The sequence below is a fragment of the Prionailurus bengalensis genome, chromosome A3 (assembly GCF_016509475.1).
Source record: "Prionailurus bengalensis isolate Pbe53 chromosome A3, Fcat_Pben_1.1_paternal_pri, whole genome shotgun sequence".
In the NCBI taxonomy this organism is placed as follows: domain Eukaryota; kingdom Metazoa; phylum Chordata; class Mammalia; order Carnivora; family Felidae; genus Prionailurus; species Prionailurus bengalensis.
The window spans coordinates 52,539,721-52,553,870 of NC_057354.1; the positions used below are offsets into that span (position 1 = coordinate 52,539,721).

General features: G+C 40.1%; 1 protein-coding gene across 1 annotated transcript in view; it reads right to left on the minus strand.

Annotated features, from left to right (window-relative positions):
- LOC122496658 (sulfotransferase 1C1-like) overlaps positions 1-2,457 on the minus strand; it is a 44,246-nt gene extending 41,789 nt beyond the window's left edge. The window contains exon 1 of the mRNA XM_043603032.1: positions 2,246-2,457. The gene's annotated coding sequence lies outside the window, so the exon portion shown is untranslated. The remainder of the gene's footprint in view (positions 1-2,245) is intronic.
- Positions 2,458-14,150: the final 11,693 nt, after the last annotated feature.

Here is a 14,150-nt window from a genome sequence, read left to right on the forward strand (position 1 = left end):
ACATAGTCAAGCTTCCTCACTGTCTCCTGGTACAGAGAGACAAGTTTTCTTCAGAACGCTATTTTTTTTAGAATATTTTAAAGAATCCAAGTTCATGACAGGGCTGTTTATCTTCAGTTCCCTCAGGTCCCCGCTTCTGACCTTCACAGGCGAGGAGGTGGGCATTTTCCCCACCACACCCAGCAGTGGTCGGTGCCCTGCTACACCAAGCCTTTTTTCCCCTGGGTACCTTTAAATGTCCTTTTTTCTTCCTCCATGCTCAGCTTCACATTTAGGTGGATGGGGAAGCAAGATACATCCCTGGCCCAAAAGTATGCTTGTTGTATGTAATAGAATTTCTTTGCATTGTCAGGATTTTCAAGCAATTTTGTTTGTTTTGTTATTGGAACCAGTTCATTAATCTATTATTTTTGGCTTAAGGGAAGAAACTATTATTCTGTACACCAGCAGAAAGGACTCCCCTGGGTTTTAAACTTTTAAAACTTCTTACATTGATTGAAAAATTAAATAACATTTATTTAAAAACCAAATTCTTTCTTAAAAGATCATCTAAACATAATAAGTTTGGTGAAAACAATTTCCATGACACAGGAAAATAGTGGTGCCCTGGAAATCTATAAACAAACTAGTTTCAGCTTCTTGATCTCAGGAACCACATTCCATTTATCTCAGGGCCTCCACAGTGCTGGTTTGATAACTGGCACAGAGTGGGATCCTGATTTTTGTTATTGTCATTAACTGACTTTAAATGTGCTTATCTACCCATCAAATAGGAAGACACATCTTTTTCTTTCTGAATCACATCTTGCCTTCTGTGCGACCTTAACCCCAACAGCATATCGTCATTGCTACTACTTACAGACAAAGCCCCAGCCTGTGTATTTCGTTGTGGGAAAATGGAATTGGCATGTGGTCAGCTCTCCTGTGCACTGTGAAGGTGGGAGTTTCCTCCTGATTTCAAGCCCTCTGGGTCCAACCTCAATCACAGCTAAGCCAGTGGAGGCATGCATGAGATAGGACTTGCCCAGGACACTAGCCCATGAGTGCCGCCCTGCAGGCCCCTAGTTCCAGTCCCCTGTCTTGGTGGAATGTGAATGTGTCCCTTTGGGCCAGGGATGTATCTTGCTTCCCCATCCACCTATTTACTGCATTCTGACACAACTTTGTTGGGCTCCAAGGCAAGGTGAAAGGCCCAGGAGCCCACACTGCCCTGTAGAGCAGTTTTCAGGAGGTTACTGGGGGTAGTAGTTAACACTACTAGTGCCCACCTGAGGGGAGAACTTCAGCTCTGGAATGTCACAGAATTGACCTGGTGCAGTTCACTCACTTGATCATGCTGGCCACACAGGGACTGTCTCCACCACCCAAGTTCTGGCATCTCGGGAAGGGGTGGGGGTTTCAGTAACGGGAGTTACTCAGGAAGGGGGTGGGGGTTTCAGAGAACCTCTGAGCCTCACTTATGCAAGATGTGGGTTATGCAAGATGCCCTGCACTACCTCAGGCTCCTGTTTCTCCTGTGGCTTTGGAATGTCACAACTCAATGTCACAGCTCCCTGGCCTGAGGCTCCAGAGAGCCTGCGCATTGTCCTTCCACTCCCAGAACTAAATGTCTATGGTTGCCTAGCCTGAACCTTTTCTGAAGATAGTAAGTTAGGAGGAGAGAATTCTTTCTGTAGCCACATAAAGGCAAAGAAGGCCTATGGTCATCCCTGTAGGCTGCTTGCCTGGGCTCCTGAATCTGCTGCCACTGTGCCCTTCAACTTTTTCAAAACAACGTCCATTGAACAGGCAGGGAATTCTGGCTCAGTCATGACACCCTTGGCAGAGAACCTGAGACCTAAGTGTCTTGGTTCATCTGAACCCTGTTTTAGGATGGTCTCCGTTATTTGACACAGATTGGGAGCCTTACTCTGTGGAGGTAGACCAGCAGTATCTCCCACCTGCAGGGAGGGGAAAGACCTGGCAATAGTGTGCTCAGAGAGAATTTAAGTTAATTTTGAGGAAAGAGTTATACTTTTAATCCAGTAAGGCCACCACAGGACCAATGGACAGAGGCCTTGGGAAATTTGGGACTAGGGGCAGAAAAGTATCTTTTTTCTCCTTCAGATCTTTGAAAAACAGATTTCTCCTTTATGAGCTGTAGAAAGTAATCGGCTTTCATTCCATCTTCCTGACCTTGCTTTATATTCTCCTTGAAGGAAACTAATCTGGTGATTCCATATAAGGACTTTTGGGTAATACTCACAAGATTCCAGGCAAGTGGTTTTATGAGACCTTGATCGTTGCTTTCTATTTGTTGACACTCGATGACTCTGCTTATTTTAGGCTTTTCTTGCAGGATTCTTTGTGATTCTGAAGCCTCAGATGTGTGCCACAAACAAGGACAGGATGTACACTGATCCTGTCCCTCAGTTCCCTTGATATAGGACCCACTAAGGTAAGTCGAGCATCAGGCTACATCTAAGTGCTTAACAATGGAAAGAGGAGGTGAAAGAAGTAGCCAATGAAAGCCCTGGTCATTATCTCCAGCAGATCTCACTGACAACACAGACAGACCTTTGGTTCCAAACTGTTTGCTATATGGCTGTCTATTTTCTGGCACTGGTAAACTATTTTGGAATTACAAATTTGGAATTACAAGGAAGAGTAATTCTATGGCATGTGCAGCATCACTTTCCCTGTATATCTGTAGTGTGTGCTAATAATTGATCAGGAAACTCTTTCCAATGAACCGAAATGTGTTCTCAGAATCTTTCTTAACATTTTTCAAAGAGTTCCAATTGATAACAGTTGGCTAAAAGATGAAACCTTTTGCCATTCCTGGTTTATGATGTTCATAATGCTCTGATAGAATATAAGTCAAAGGTTAAAAATGCAATGGATCTTTAAAATTTGTTTAGGATTCCATTTATTGGTAATTGCAAAGTAAACATTTTTTTGTTTTGTTTTGTTTGTTTAATTGAACTACCTGGGTGCCTTACACAATTCTATTATCATAAAATGTCCTTACACATGGTTATCTTGCACATTTTCAAAATCTGTTTGTTTTAATTTATTTCACAAAGTGATAGCTACATTTGCTTATGAGTTTATGCTACTCACAGTTTAGTCTATGTGCTGCCTAAGCGAGCACTGCTGCTCACAGTTTAACCTGCATTTTTTCTTTCTCTGATATTTTCAAGGCTTACATGTTAATATTTGCCCTCTTATGGAAATAACCATGCAAGGAAACCATGGACCCCCAAATGAATTAAGTCAAACAATAAGCAGCTAACACTTATTAAAGGCTCAAATATATTGGGCTCAATTTCTAAGTGCTTTACTTGTGTTACTATAATTTTAAAGTTCTTACCATAGCCATGCCAGAGAGATAGTATCATTTTTTTCCTATATTACAGATAAGGAATTTTGGAGAATCAAATAGCTATTTCCTGGGTTAGGAAACCATAGGGAACACATTGCAAAGCAGAACACTGTTTTCTGGCCTTGCTGAAAACAGCAGACCATGCTTTCCTTACCTAGTTAATGTATATCCAAGGGGCTCTCACCTCACTTTTCTATATGTGTTGGAATGTCACTTAGATCATGATGGATTTCTGTCTTTATTGTTTTCTATCAATGTCCCCTACCAACTACCTACATTACAAAATTGGGCAATTCCCCCTTGCAAAGCTTTTCCAGTGTTTTCCATGGGTTGAAACGGCAGTTTCTTCTTGGCCTTCTCAGCAAGGCCTCTCTCGAGGAGGAATATGGAAGCTTGTCTTCAGTCTCCAAGGACTCTCCCTTGGGATGCCTTTTTAACCCACTGGAAACAATTCAGACTGAAAAATTTGGGAAGGAAATGATCTCCTGTAACACTACATGACCTTATTAAACAGGGCAAATGGACAGAGGTACCCTAAGTCTAGGCCTTCATGGCTCTAAATCAGGACCTGGACCCATGGGCCTCTTGCAGAGTGTGTTTGGTCAGGAACAAGGCCAGTAAACTCCCTCCTGATATATTGGATAATAATTATCTAAATATGCCACCTCCTAATAGAACCCAGTTGCTGGAGGAAACACAGGCCATCCATAATGAAGGGGATGCTGACTTTCTCCTACTGTTTTTAATAAAGGTGAGGGCCTGTCCCTCATTCATTTCCCAGGTTAATGGCTATAATTGGAGCCAACTGTGGTTAGTCTACCTCAGGATGGCAACTTTAAAGAATATTCCCAAGCAGCTGCTGAAACTCCCTTTGTTTCAGGAAATTCCCTGTCTTCTCTAGCCTGACAAGGACTGCCTAATTCCACTAGTTGGTGGAAAACAAACAAAACAAAAACCTGGTGCCTGCTCCTCTGTCTGAGCTTACAAGGTTTAGAACCAGGAGTCCTCTTTCTCTGCCTTCTATTAGCACCCCACATCTTCTGCCTTCCCCTCCCCCTCCTCCTGTTTCTGTACCACCTGGGGTGCTCCCTGCATACTGGCTCCTCAGTGCCTCAGACACCATATGTTCCTCCTCCTATCCTCAATGTCATGAAGCAAAGAGCACCCCCTTGGACCACCTACTTCAGATTCCCCCACTGGTGTCCCAGGTAAAAACTTACAATGGGAACAACAAATTATCTTTTAATGTGTTATTTTATTTTTGAGAGAAAGAGACAGAGTGTGAGTGGGGGAAGAGCAAAGAGAGAGAGGCACATAATCTGAAGCAGGCTTCAGGCTCTGACCTGTCAGCACATAGCCCAACACAGGGCTCAAACTTGGGACTGATGAGATCATGACCTAGGCCGAAGTCTGATGCTTAACCAACTGAGCCACCCAGGTGCCCCTAACAAATTAACTTTTTAGTGGATACAGAATGTATTGGATGTTTAAGCTAATCTAAGTTTGTTGGTTTGATACAGACCTGTTTATCAGGATTAAATAAAAAACTTTTTATTCTATCTTGGTTTGCTAAAGGCCAAATAATCTTATGTTATCTCTGTTGTAATTTGTTAGCAAAAGGATGACTTAGAATAATAGTTAATTCTGTCTCAAATTTTTCATGGGTAATTGAGATAGCTTTCAAAGTCTTTGGTAACCTGAAACTTTAAAGTTTTATTTGCACCATAAATGGGATTGAATTCTTTGGATATCTAATAAGATAAAAAGTTAAGGCACTGATTAGTAGATGTAGGTTTGTGCTTATTGCAGAACAACCAAGTCTATTTGGGTCTGGTAAACATGCTTCATGCTTTTTTAAGATTTTACTATGGAAAACCTTCTTTGTGCTTACTTGATAAATTTACCATCTAAAAACTGTTGTAACGGTTCTCAATTGGTTACTAAGTTTTCATTGGAGGCTAAGGTTTCTAATAGTTAAAATTCTGCTAAGTGTACTTAAGACTGATGGAAATAAGGAAAGCAACTCTGTATGTAGGAAAGTAGGAGGTATGTAAGAAAGATATAAGGAATGAAATACATTTTTTACTAAAGGTAAAAGAATGTAGTTTTGTCCTAAATGAGACTGGTTGTTTGGAGAGAAATGACGTGGGGCAAAATCTGAATGCAAAGAAAGTTATAGAAGGTTCATGAAAGGAAATCTTTGAAAATAAATTTTATGTGTGGTCAGGATGGACCAAGGTTGGAATGAATGAATTAAAGTACACTGGTATAAAATTGGAATTCTGCTTTCCCCTCTATTCAAATTACAAAGTTTTCTTGGACTGTGATCTGCTCTTAATAAGAAAATGTAAACAAGGTGTTTTCTTTTTTCCTTTTTTTGTCTGCCAGGAAAACCAAAGCTTATGTTTTGTAGTTTTTCAGGTCTTTGATGACTTATTTAAAACTTCTCAGTGTTGAAGGAGCTAAATTTTGCTAACAACTAAATGACCTTACTGGACAAGCTATTATAGAATGTACACATGCCAGTTTAAAAGAAATGCTTCATAAACAAAAAAGGGGAAACCCACATAATTCCTCCCCTTGGAATTCACTACGTAAAGCCTTATACACTCTAATTTTTTAGAATTGTGTTTTCCAAGGACTCACAGCTGCCAAACAGCATTTTAAACCATCTCCTGGCTCGACTCCATGAACCAAGGTTTTACTCAAAGACATACAAGGCAATAATTCTTGGAAAGAACCTTATGAACTGATAACACAGGGAAGGCAATATGCACATGTTCTTCTCCCATCAGGACCACACAGGGTGCCTGCCCATCTGATTATAACCATATCATGAGTTGGAAGGATCAGCCCTTCACCTCTCTTTCTCCAATGGCTAATTTATCCTTACAAGGACAATAGAGGAGACCATGCCTTCGAACGACCAAGGCAAATGATGTCACCTGGGGACAACTTAAGAAGCTTGATAAAAATGCCACTGAAGTCATGCACCATGTTGGAGCACCACCAACCCCAGAAAACAGGTTTTTAGCATATTTAGCTGTGGTTTCTCAAAACTTGGCTAAGGTAATGTTTTTCTTAATGTTTCTCTTTATCCATACCTCTATTGCTTTTTCATCATTTCATTGGGCTAATATCATAGACCCCCCCCCCCCCCTTTCTTTAAGTTGGTTACATTACTGGTTAGTTGTGGCTATGCATCCCACCACTAACCATTAATGATTCTTTTTGGACTGGAGACATCTGGCTTCCACCAAAAGGCCCTCTTACTGAATGGAGAGATTGCTTAAAGCTGAATACTTCTGTTCCTTTTGTGTCACCTTTCCCTCCTATTTGTGTAACCACTATGAACAATTCTGAATGTTTAAAAATCACAGCACAGATATATCTTCATTACATGCCTAAACAAAAACTATAAAACAAATTTGACATTCATTTCAGTAGCTTCTTTTGCTACATACACCTCCACCAATGATTCTTATCCACCTGCCCACCCCCCATTGATCATTGCCAGATAAACAAGATATGGTCCCCTAGTAGTTCTTCAGTTATCTGGCAGCCCCTGCCAGACCTCCCTTGCCAATAAAAAGGAATTTTTTCAAAATCTTACTCTCATTAACTGGGGTCCTAAAGGACACTTAACCTCAGCAGGCAAACCTATTAGGTTTTCAGAACCTAGCAAATCTTCCATCCTTTGGACTGATGGCAGACTTTAAGGGCAATATTAAGAATTGAAAACAAAGTTTCACATAGCCCAATGCATAAGACAACTTATGGTGTCTTAGCCTCCCCCCCCCGCTTTTTTAATACAATCTCTCCCATAGGCATTATGCTAATAATAACAGTACCTACTATATGAATTTCACACAAAATGTCTCAGCATCATGATCTGTATATCTCATCCCTATGTTTTCATAATTTCCACTAAGCTTGTTAATATAACATTTGCCAACCCATATTATGTTTTTGAAATACCTCCTCTGGCTTGGTACACAGCCTGTATCAGCCATTATAATACCAAACTTCCTGTCTCACATATGTGTATCTTAATAAGACATCCTCAAATTTGGCTGCCAGTAAATTTAACAAGGCCCCGGGAAGTTTCCAATGGCTTCACTGAATTAGCCCAAGCCATTTCTAAGTGGAGACCTAAAAGATTTGTTGGATGGCTCATTGCCTTCCTTATCTCATTGGTTGTCATCTTAGCCACAGCCTCTGTTGCAGTGGTCTCCCTGACAGTCTATCCATACTGCTAAAGTAGTCAATCACTAATGACTAATATCAACAAAGCAATGATTACTCAAACACAGATTGATAACAGTATCAGGCAGAAACTGCAAGCTGCAAGAACAGCACTCGAGCGGATGGGGGACCACCAACAGACACTTGTTGAACAAAATATACAATGTGATCAGCAACACGACAAAATTTGTGTCACTTCCTTATAATATAATACGTCTTATACTCCTGGGATTTAGTAAAAAAAAAAACACCTACAAGGATCTTTTTCCACAAATTTACAGTCTGAGATGAATGCTCTGTCTTCCCAGCTGCACCAACAACTATTAGATATTCAACAGAAAGCACAGATACAAGTTGAACAGGAGTTATCTGAAAATGTGGAATGGTTGAATCCAACCAACTGGTTCCATGGCCTCAATTTATGTATTTGGATTTTTGGAGCTCTCTGCTTGTTAATCTTTTTTTAAATTTCTCATAGCCCTTTGAATGATCTACACTGTAGTGGCCTCCTTAAGATGTCATCAACAACAACTTATTGCCCTCCTCAGCTCCCATGAACAAGAATATTCTTCAACCAAAAAAAGGGGGATATGTGGGAAATCAAAGAGTTATGTCCTGGGTTAGGAGATTATAGGGAACACATTGCAAAGCAGAACACTGCTTTCTGGCCTTGCTGAAAACAGTGGCCATGCTTCACTTCTCTAGTTAATGTGTATTGAGGATTTAGGTCCTGCCTATGCTCATAAATTCCTTAGACCATGTTATCGCATGGAATATTTTATCTTGTTTTAACTTTTTTCTGCACGCTTTCAATATGTTCTTATTTGCACATAGACCACTGACTTATTGTTTCCCTAAATGTATGCTTAATGAATATGGGAGCTTGAGAGAAGCTTGGGGAAACTTCCCTTAGCCTCCCTCTCACCTCTCTTGTCTTGAATGGAGTCTTGAGTAATCCTTTCTGCCATCCTCAGCTTTGCTGGTCAAAGACAAAAGCTGAACCCACAAGGAATCTAAGTCCTAGAGAGCTTAAATAACCTCCCAAAGTCACATTGTTGGTCAGGGATTTCCTGTCAGCCAAGGTTGGAAGCCTCTTAACCACAATACCGTTCTTTCCACAGAGGAAAGAGAGGTTGCAGCTCTAAAGGAGATTAGTGTAGTTCAGTGCCAGAATACTCACTTTGAATAGACAGAAACAGATATATTAGATCTATTGGATTCCCCATACTTTTGTTTTTATTTTTATTTTTATTTTGAGGGAGAGAGAGAGAGAAAAAGAGAGAGAGAGAGAGAGAGAGAGAGAGAGAGAGAGAATGTGCACATGCACACACCTGCACACGACTGAGCAAGCAAGTGGGGGTGGGGCAGAAGGAGAGGGAAAGAGAATCTCAAGCAGGCTCCACACCCAGCTCAGAGCCCAACTTGGGGCTCTATCTCATGACCCTACGATCATGACTGAGCCAAAATTAAGAGTCAAATGCTTAACCGAATGATGCACCCAGGCAACCCCAATTCTCCACATTTTGAAAGAATGACTTTAGATTATGAAATTAGAGTAGTAAACATAACTTTTTTTAATGTTTATTTTTGAGAGAGAGAGTGTGAGTAGGGGAGGGGCAGAGAGAGAGGGGGGTACTATGGAGTTTTTTGTCTGAACTCTATAGGTAGATAGATGATCTTTATTTGTCCATGCATGCATCCATCCATCGTCCAGCAGATAGTTACGGAGCACCTTCCGTGTGCCAGGCACTTCCTGAGTGTTGGTGTGGTAGGATGAAGTTTCTCATCTGGTGCAGGGAGACACATAACAGCAACATGATGAATAAAATTGTAGCAGGTGGTATGCTATGAAGAAATAAGGAGAGTTAGTGATGGAAAGCAAAAAGGTCATGGCCAAGAAGCCAAGAGTTATAACAGATGCTCTCTGAGTTGGAATTCAGGCCTGAAGGGGTCAAGTCAGTGAAAAACCTTGACAGGAGAATGCCAGACAGACAGAACTGTGGGTTCTAAGACTCAGGGCTTTATCTGTCCTTGGAGCCAATAGAAGGCCTGAGCCTCCAAGTGTGCTGACCGGGAGCAAGATCAGAAAGGTAGGTGGGATCAGCTTAAGTAGGCTTTGAGACCTAAAGTGAGTATGGGTTTTATTCTAAATTAAGATGGCCTTTTGAAGGGCTTGACTCCCTTGCTTAAAATCATGGCTCTGATTTACACCAGACAGGCTTTGATTTACCCTGGCTGCTGTTGGAAAATAGTTGGTAGGGGACAGGCACGCCAACAGCAAGAGCATCTCAGAAACTGTTCTGCAGTCAAATAATTACTTACTGGAATTTGTTCAGCCTTGGAGTAATACTACAAAGGCATTAGTTTTATAGGCTTGTTCTAGAGTCCAAGGTTCAACAATGTACTCTGGCTAATGCTGTTACAGACCTGTGGTGTCCATGGGGGAGTGAACCAGTCACAGATCCCAGCTGCCTTACCTGTTGGCCCCTTTTCAGTGGATACACCTGTTGGGAGTATTGACTTACCATTTGGATACCTGCAGGGATCATTTCTTTCTCTCCACAATAGAAGTATTTTCAAGGAAAGCCAGACTCACTACTCGGTTACACGTGCGGGACTTCACACGATTTCATCATTGGTGAAAATAAGCTCAATTGTGTGTGACCACAAAAGGATTAAAAAATTGTTTACCTGATCATGAAGAAGTAGAGGGCATGTGGAAGTGAGCCTGTGAACAGATACACAGGCTATAGGGAGTGGGCTGCAGGGGCTGCCTGCTGACTTTATTTTTCCTTAGTGGTAAAGAGGAAAAACATAGTTGAGTAAAACTCATCTCTCAGAAAGGGAGAGGACTATAATTTTAGTAAGTTTGTATTTGAAAACAAAACAAAACAAACCAAAAAACTTTCTAGAGGAGAAAAGTAAACTTTTCTGAGAGATGGAGTTGCATTCCCAGGAAACTTGTTACCCCAACTTGGATTTCCTAAATAGATTCTTCTGTAATTACTGAACTTCTGAGATCAGGGCTATGTCGCATCTGCACTTCCCCAGTACCTATTATTTGTTCTAGTTTGGAGAGGAGGTTATAGGACAGTGTATAAGAGAGGGAGTTAGCAGAGGTGGATCCTAGAGGTGTTCTAAAGAAAACTTGGGATTTTAGAAAAGGTTCATTTCCCTTCAAGGGGGGACTCATGATTGCCAAGTTCAGAGGCTGGGTTGGGCAAAAGCACCTGGATATGGCTCCAGAGTTGAACTGGAACCAAAACGGCCTTGGCTGGTTAGACACTCATAGTCGCGACATGGAGACATTTCCCAGGAATGCTATAGTTAGGACTCTCTCCTAACCAGGCAGGCAAATGAGCTCAATGTCTCTCCTGGGTGGCTTAGAAGTGCCTGGCCTTCAGCTCTTGGTGTGCGCATCTGAGAACCACTCAGCTCAAAAGAGAGTATAGAAATAAATTCAGACACATTTGTTAAAGGTGAAGAGAAAACAATGCTTCTATTGCAATCTTTAGCAAGATACTGTTGCATCTGTCCAGACCACCCCCAACTTAGTTTCTGGCCAGGATCTTGATATGGGTTGAATTGTGCCCCCCTAAATTCACATGTTGAAGTCCTAACTTTCAGTACTTCAGAATGTGACTGTATTTGGAAATGGGGCCTTTAGTTAAAATGAAGTCATTAGGGTAGACTCTACTCCAATCTGACTTGTGTCCTTAAAGAAGAGGAGATTAGGGTGGAGGCACACACAGAGGAAAAACCATGTGAGGACACAGCAAGATGGAGGCCATCTGCAAGCCAAGGAGAGAGGCCTCAGGAGAAACCAAACCTGGTGACACCTTGATCTTGAATTTCTAAGCTCTAGAACTGTGGGACAATAAATTTCTGTTGTTTGAGCCACTCAGTCTATGGTATTTTGTATGCCAGCCCTAGAAAGCTATACACATTCTTTAAGACCCAGCTGAAGCTTCCCTTTCTTTGGTAGTCTTCCTTGACCTGTGTTTCCTGATTTAGTCTGTTTTGTGCCTCTCTCCTCAGGTGACTGTATAATTTATCACCTAAAGGAGTGAAAGGAGCTACTTTTAGCAACTCTCACAGGACAAGTAGATTTAAACTTGTTATTTACTGGGCAAATGGAAGATATGGGGTCATCTCTCCCTCCTCCATGCCCCCATGACACTTTGTGATTTCATCTATGAAGCATGCTGTCAGTAAGTCTCCTAATGAACATATATCTCTCCCTCACCAATAGGACAATAAGCTTCTCAAGAGCTGGATTGTGACTTGCTGACTCTGTGTCAGTCACTGGAACAGTGGCTGGCACATTGGTAAATTTGTTAACATTAATTGAAAATTGAAAGCAAGAAAAAAAATGGGCATTCACTTTTGAATGTTCCCTCTCTGTAAAGAGAGATTTCCTACCATTCTTACTTTTTGTTTTTTAATATTTATTTTTGGGAGAGTGCAAGCAGGGGGGAAGGGCAGAGAACAGGGACAGAGGATCTGAAGCAGGCTCTGCACTGACAGGCTGACAGCAGTGAGTCGGATGTGGGGATCAAACTCACGAATTGTGAGATCATGACCTGAGCCTAAGTGGGACACTGGACCCACTGAGCCACCCAGGTGTCCTACTTCTTTTTTTAATTTCATACTCTAATAAACTTTTCCCTGCAGTTCAAAAAAAAAAGGAAGAAAAAATTTAAAAGCACAAAGGCAATATAGGATGGAAAGTAGCCTTTCTCCCTTTTGTTTCTACTCTCAGCTCTTTTCTCAGAAGGTAAACAATTGTCAATGGTTTCTAGTGCATCTGTCCATTAAAAAGTTATGCATGTATGTCTGTAAGTCTGTCTACATCTATCTCTCTATCATCTCTATATGATCTATCATTTCTCTGTTTTATTTGGTTTATCCAGAAAAGATCATCTTAAAAACACTGCTTAGTACCTTGCCTTTTAAAAACTTAATACAGTTCATATATCTTTTGATATGAGTGCTTACAAATATTTATTCCCATCCATTATTTTGCACAAATACTCTTTATTCCATTGCACAGATGCATAGTTTATTTAAGCAGTTCCCTAGGCTATAGAGGACTTTTTTTGGATATATGTTTTGAAAATTTTCATGATCAGATCTGCACTGCAAATTGTAGGGCAGGGGAATGTACATTTAAATTTTTGATAGACACAAATTTCCTCCCAAAACAGGACTAGGATGAGCATGTGTCTCCTTCCCCATATCCCTTCTGGCACTTGGTATTCTCTAACTTTGTGATATTTATCAATCCGTGAGGAGAAACATACCTCATTTGAATAGAAGCCTTTTATATCCAAGAAAGAGCAAATATCCTGCACATAAATTTCAATATTGTTTCCCCAGTTTGTCATTTGTCTTTTAGCTGTGACATTTCTCTACTGAAAGTAAAATATATAAATATTTATATATTTAAATTTGTCAATATTTTCCTTTATGGCTTCTGGGTTTTGTGTGCCATGCTTTGCAAGATCTTCTTTATGCTGAGATTCTAAATAGATTAAGTCTTCAATTCCTTGATTTTTTTAAAATGTTTAAGTCATTTACTCATTAGGAATCATTAGGAATTGGTTCACTTTAATAAAAAAACTGTGGTAGGATGTTAGCTTTATTTGGTTCAAGGGTGAGCCCCTGATTTGAATATAGTTATTGAAAAATGTATCTTTTCTCCACTGGTTTAAAATGCTACCTTTATCATTATCTAAATTTCAACATGAATTTGGAATTTTCTCTTTTATTCTAAAAGGTATATTTCTTCTTTATTGTAGAAGAAACTTTTTTATATATTATCATGATATATTTTATTTCATTAGACCTAGCTCTTTCTTATCACTTTTATGTTTTAGCATTTCCCAAGATATTCTTAAAGGTTTATTAATATTTTTTTGGTCAAATTCTCAGAAAAAAAAGGAAATGTAAATGTAAGTATTCTGTATCTATAATTACATATATATAATGTATCTATCCACATTTATATTTACATATGCATATATATTTCTTTACATATACATGATATAAAGTTTTATATAGGCATCCTTTTAAAAATGCAGTTAAAATTTTTTTTTAATGTTTATTTTCTGAGAGGGAGAGACAGAGTGTGAGTGGGGAGAGGCAGAGAGAGAGAGGGAGACACAGACTGTGAAGCAGGCTCCAGGCTCTGGGCTGTCAGCACAGAGCCTGATGCAAGGCTTTAACCCATGAACCTTGAGATCATGACCTGAGCTGAAATCGGATGCTTAACCGAATGAGCCACCCAGGTGCCCCTTAAAAATGCAGTTGTGTGTGTGTGTGTGTGTGTGTGTGTGTGTGCTTTATTCTTCTATTATATACCATACCTCTTAATGAATTAAAAACCTGATATGTGTCTTTTCTTCATGCTTAAACACTTTTATATAATGTGTACCTTTGCATGCTTATTGTTTACTTTTTTAAATGAGATCCCATTTTATGCATTACTCTATGTTTAATTGCCATGTGAATACTGCTAACCTTGTTGATTAAAAACAGC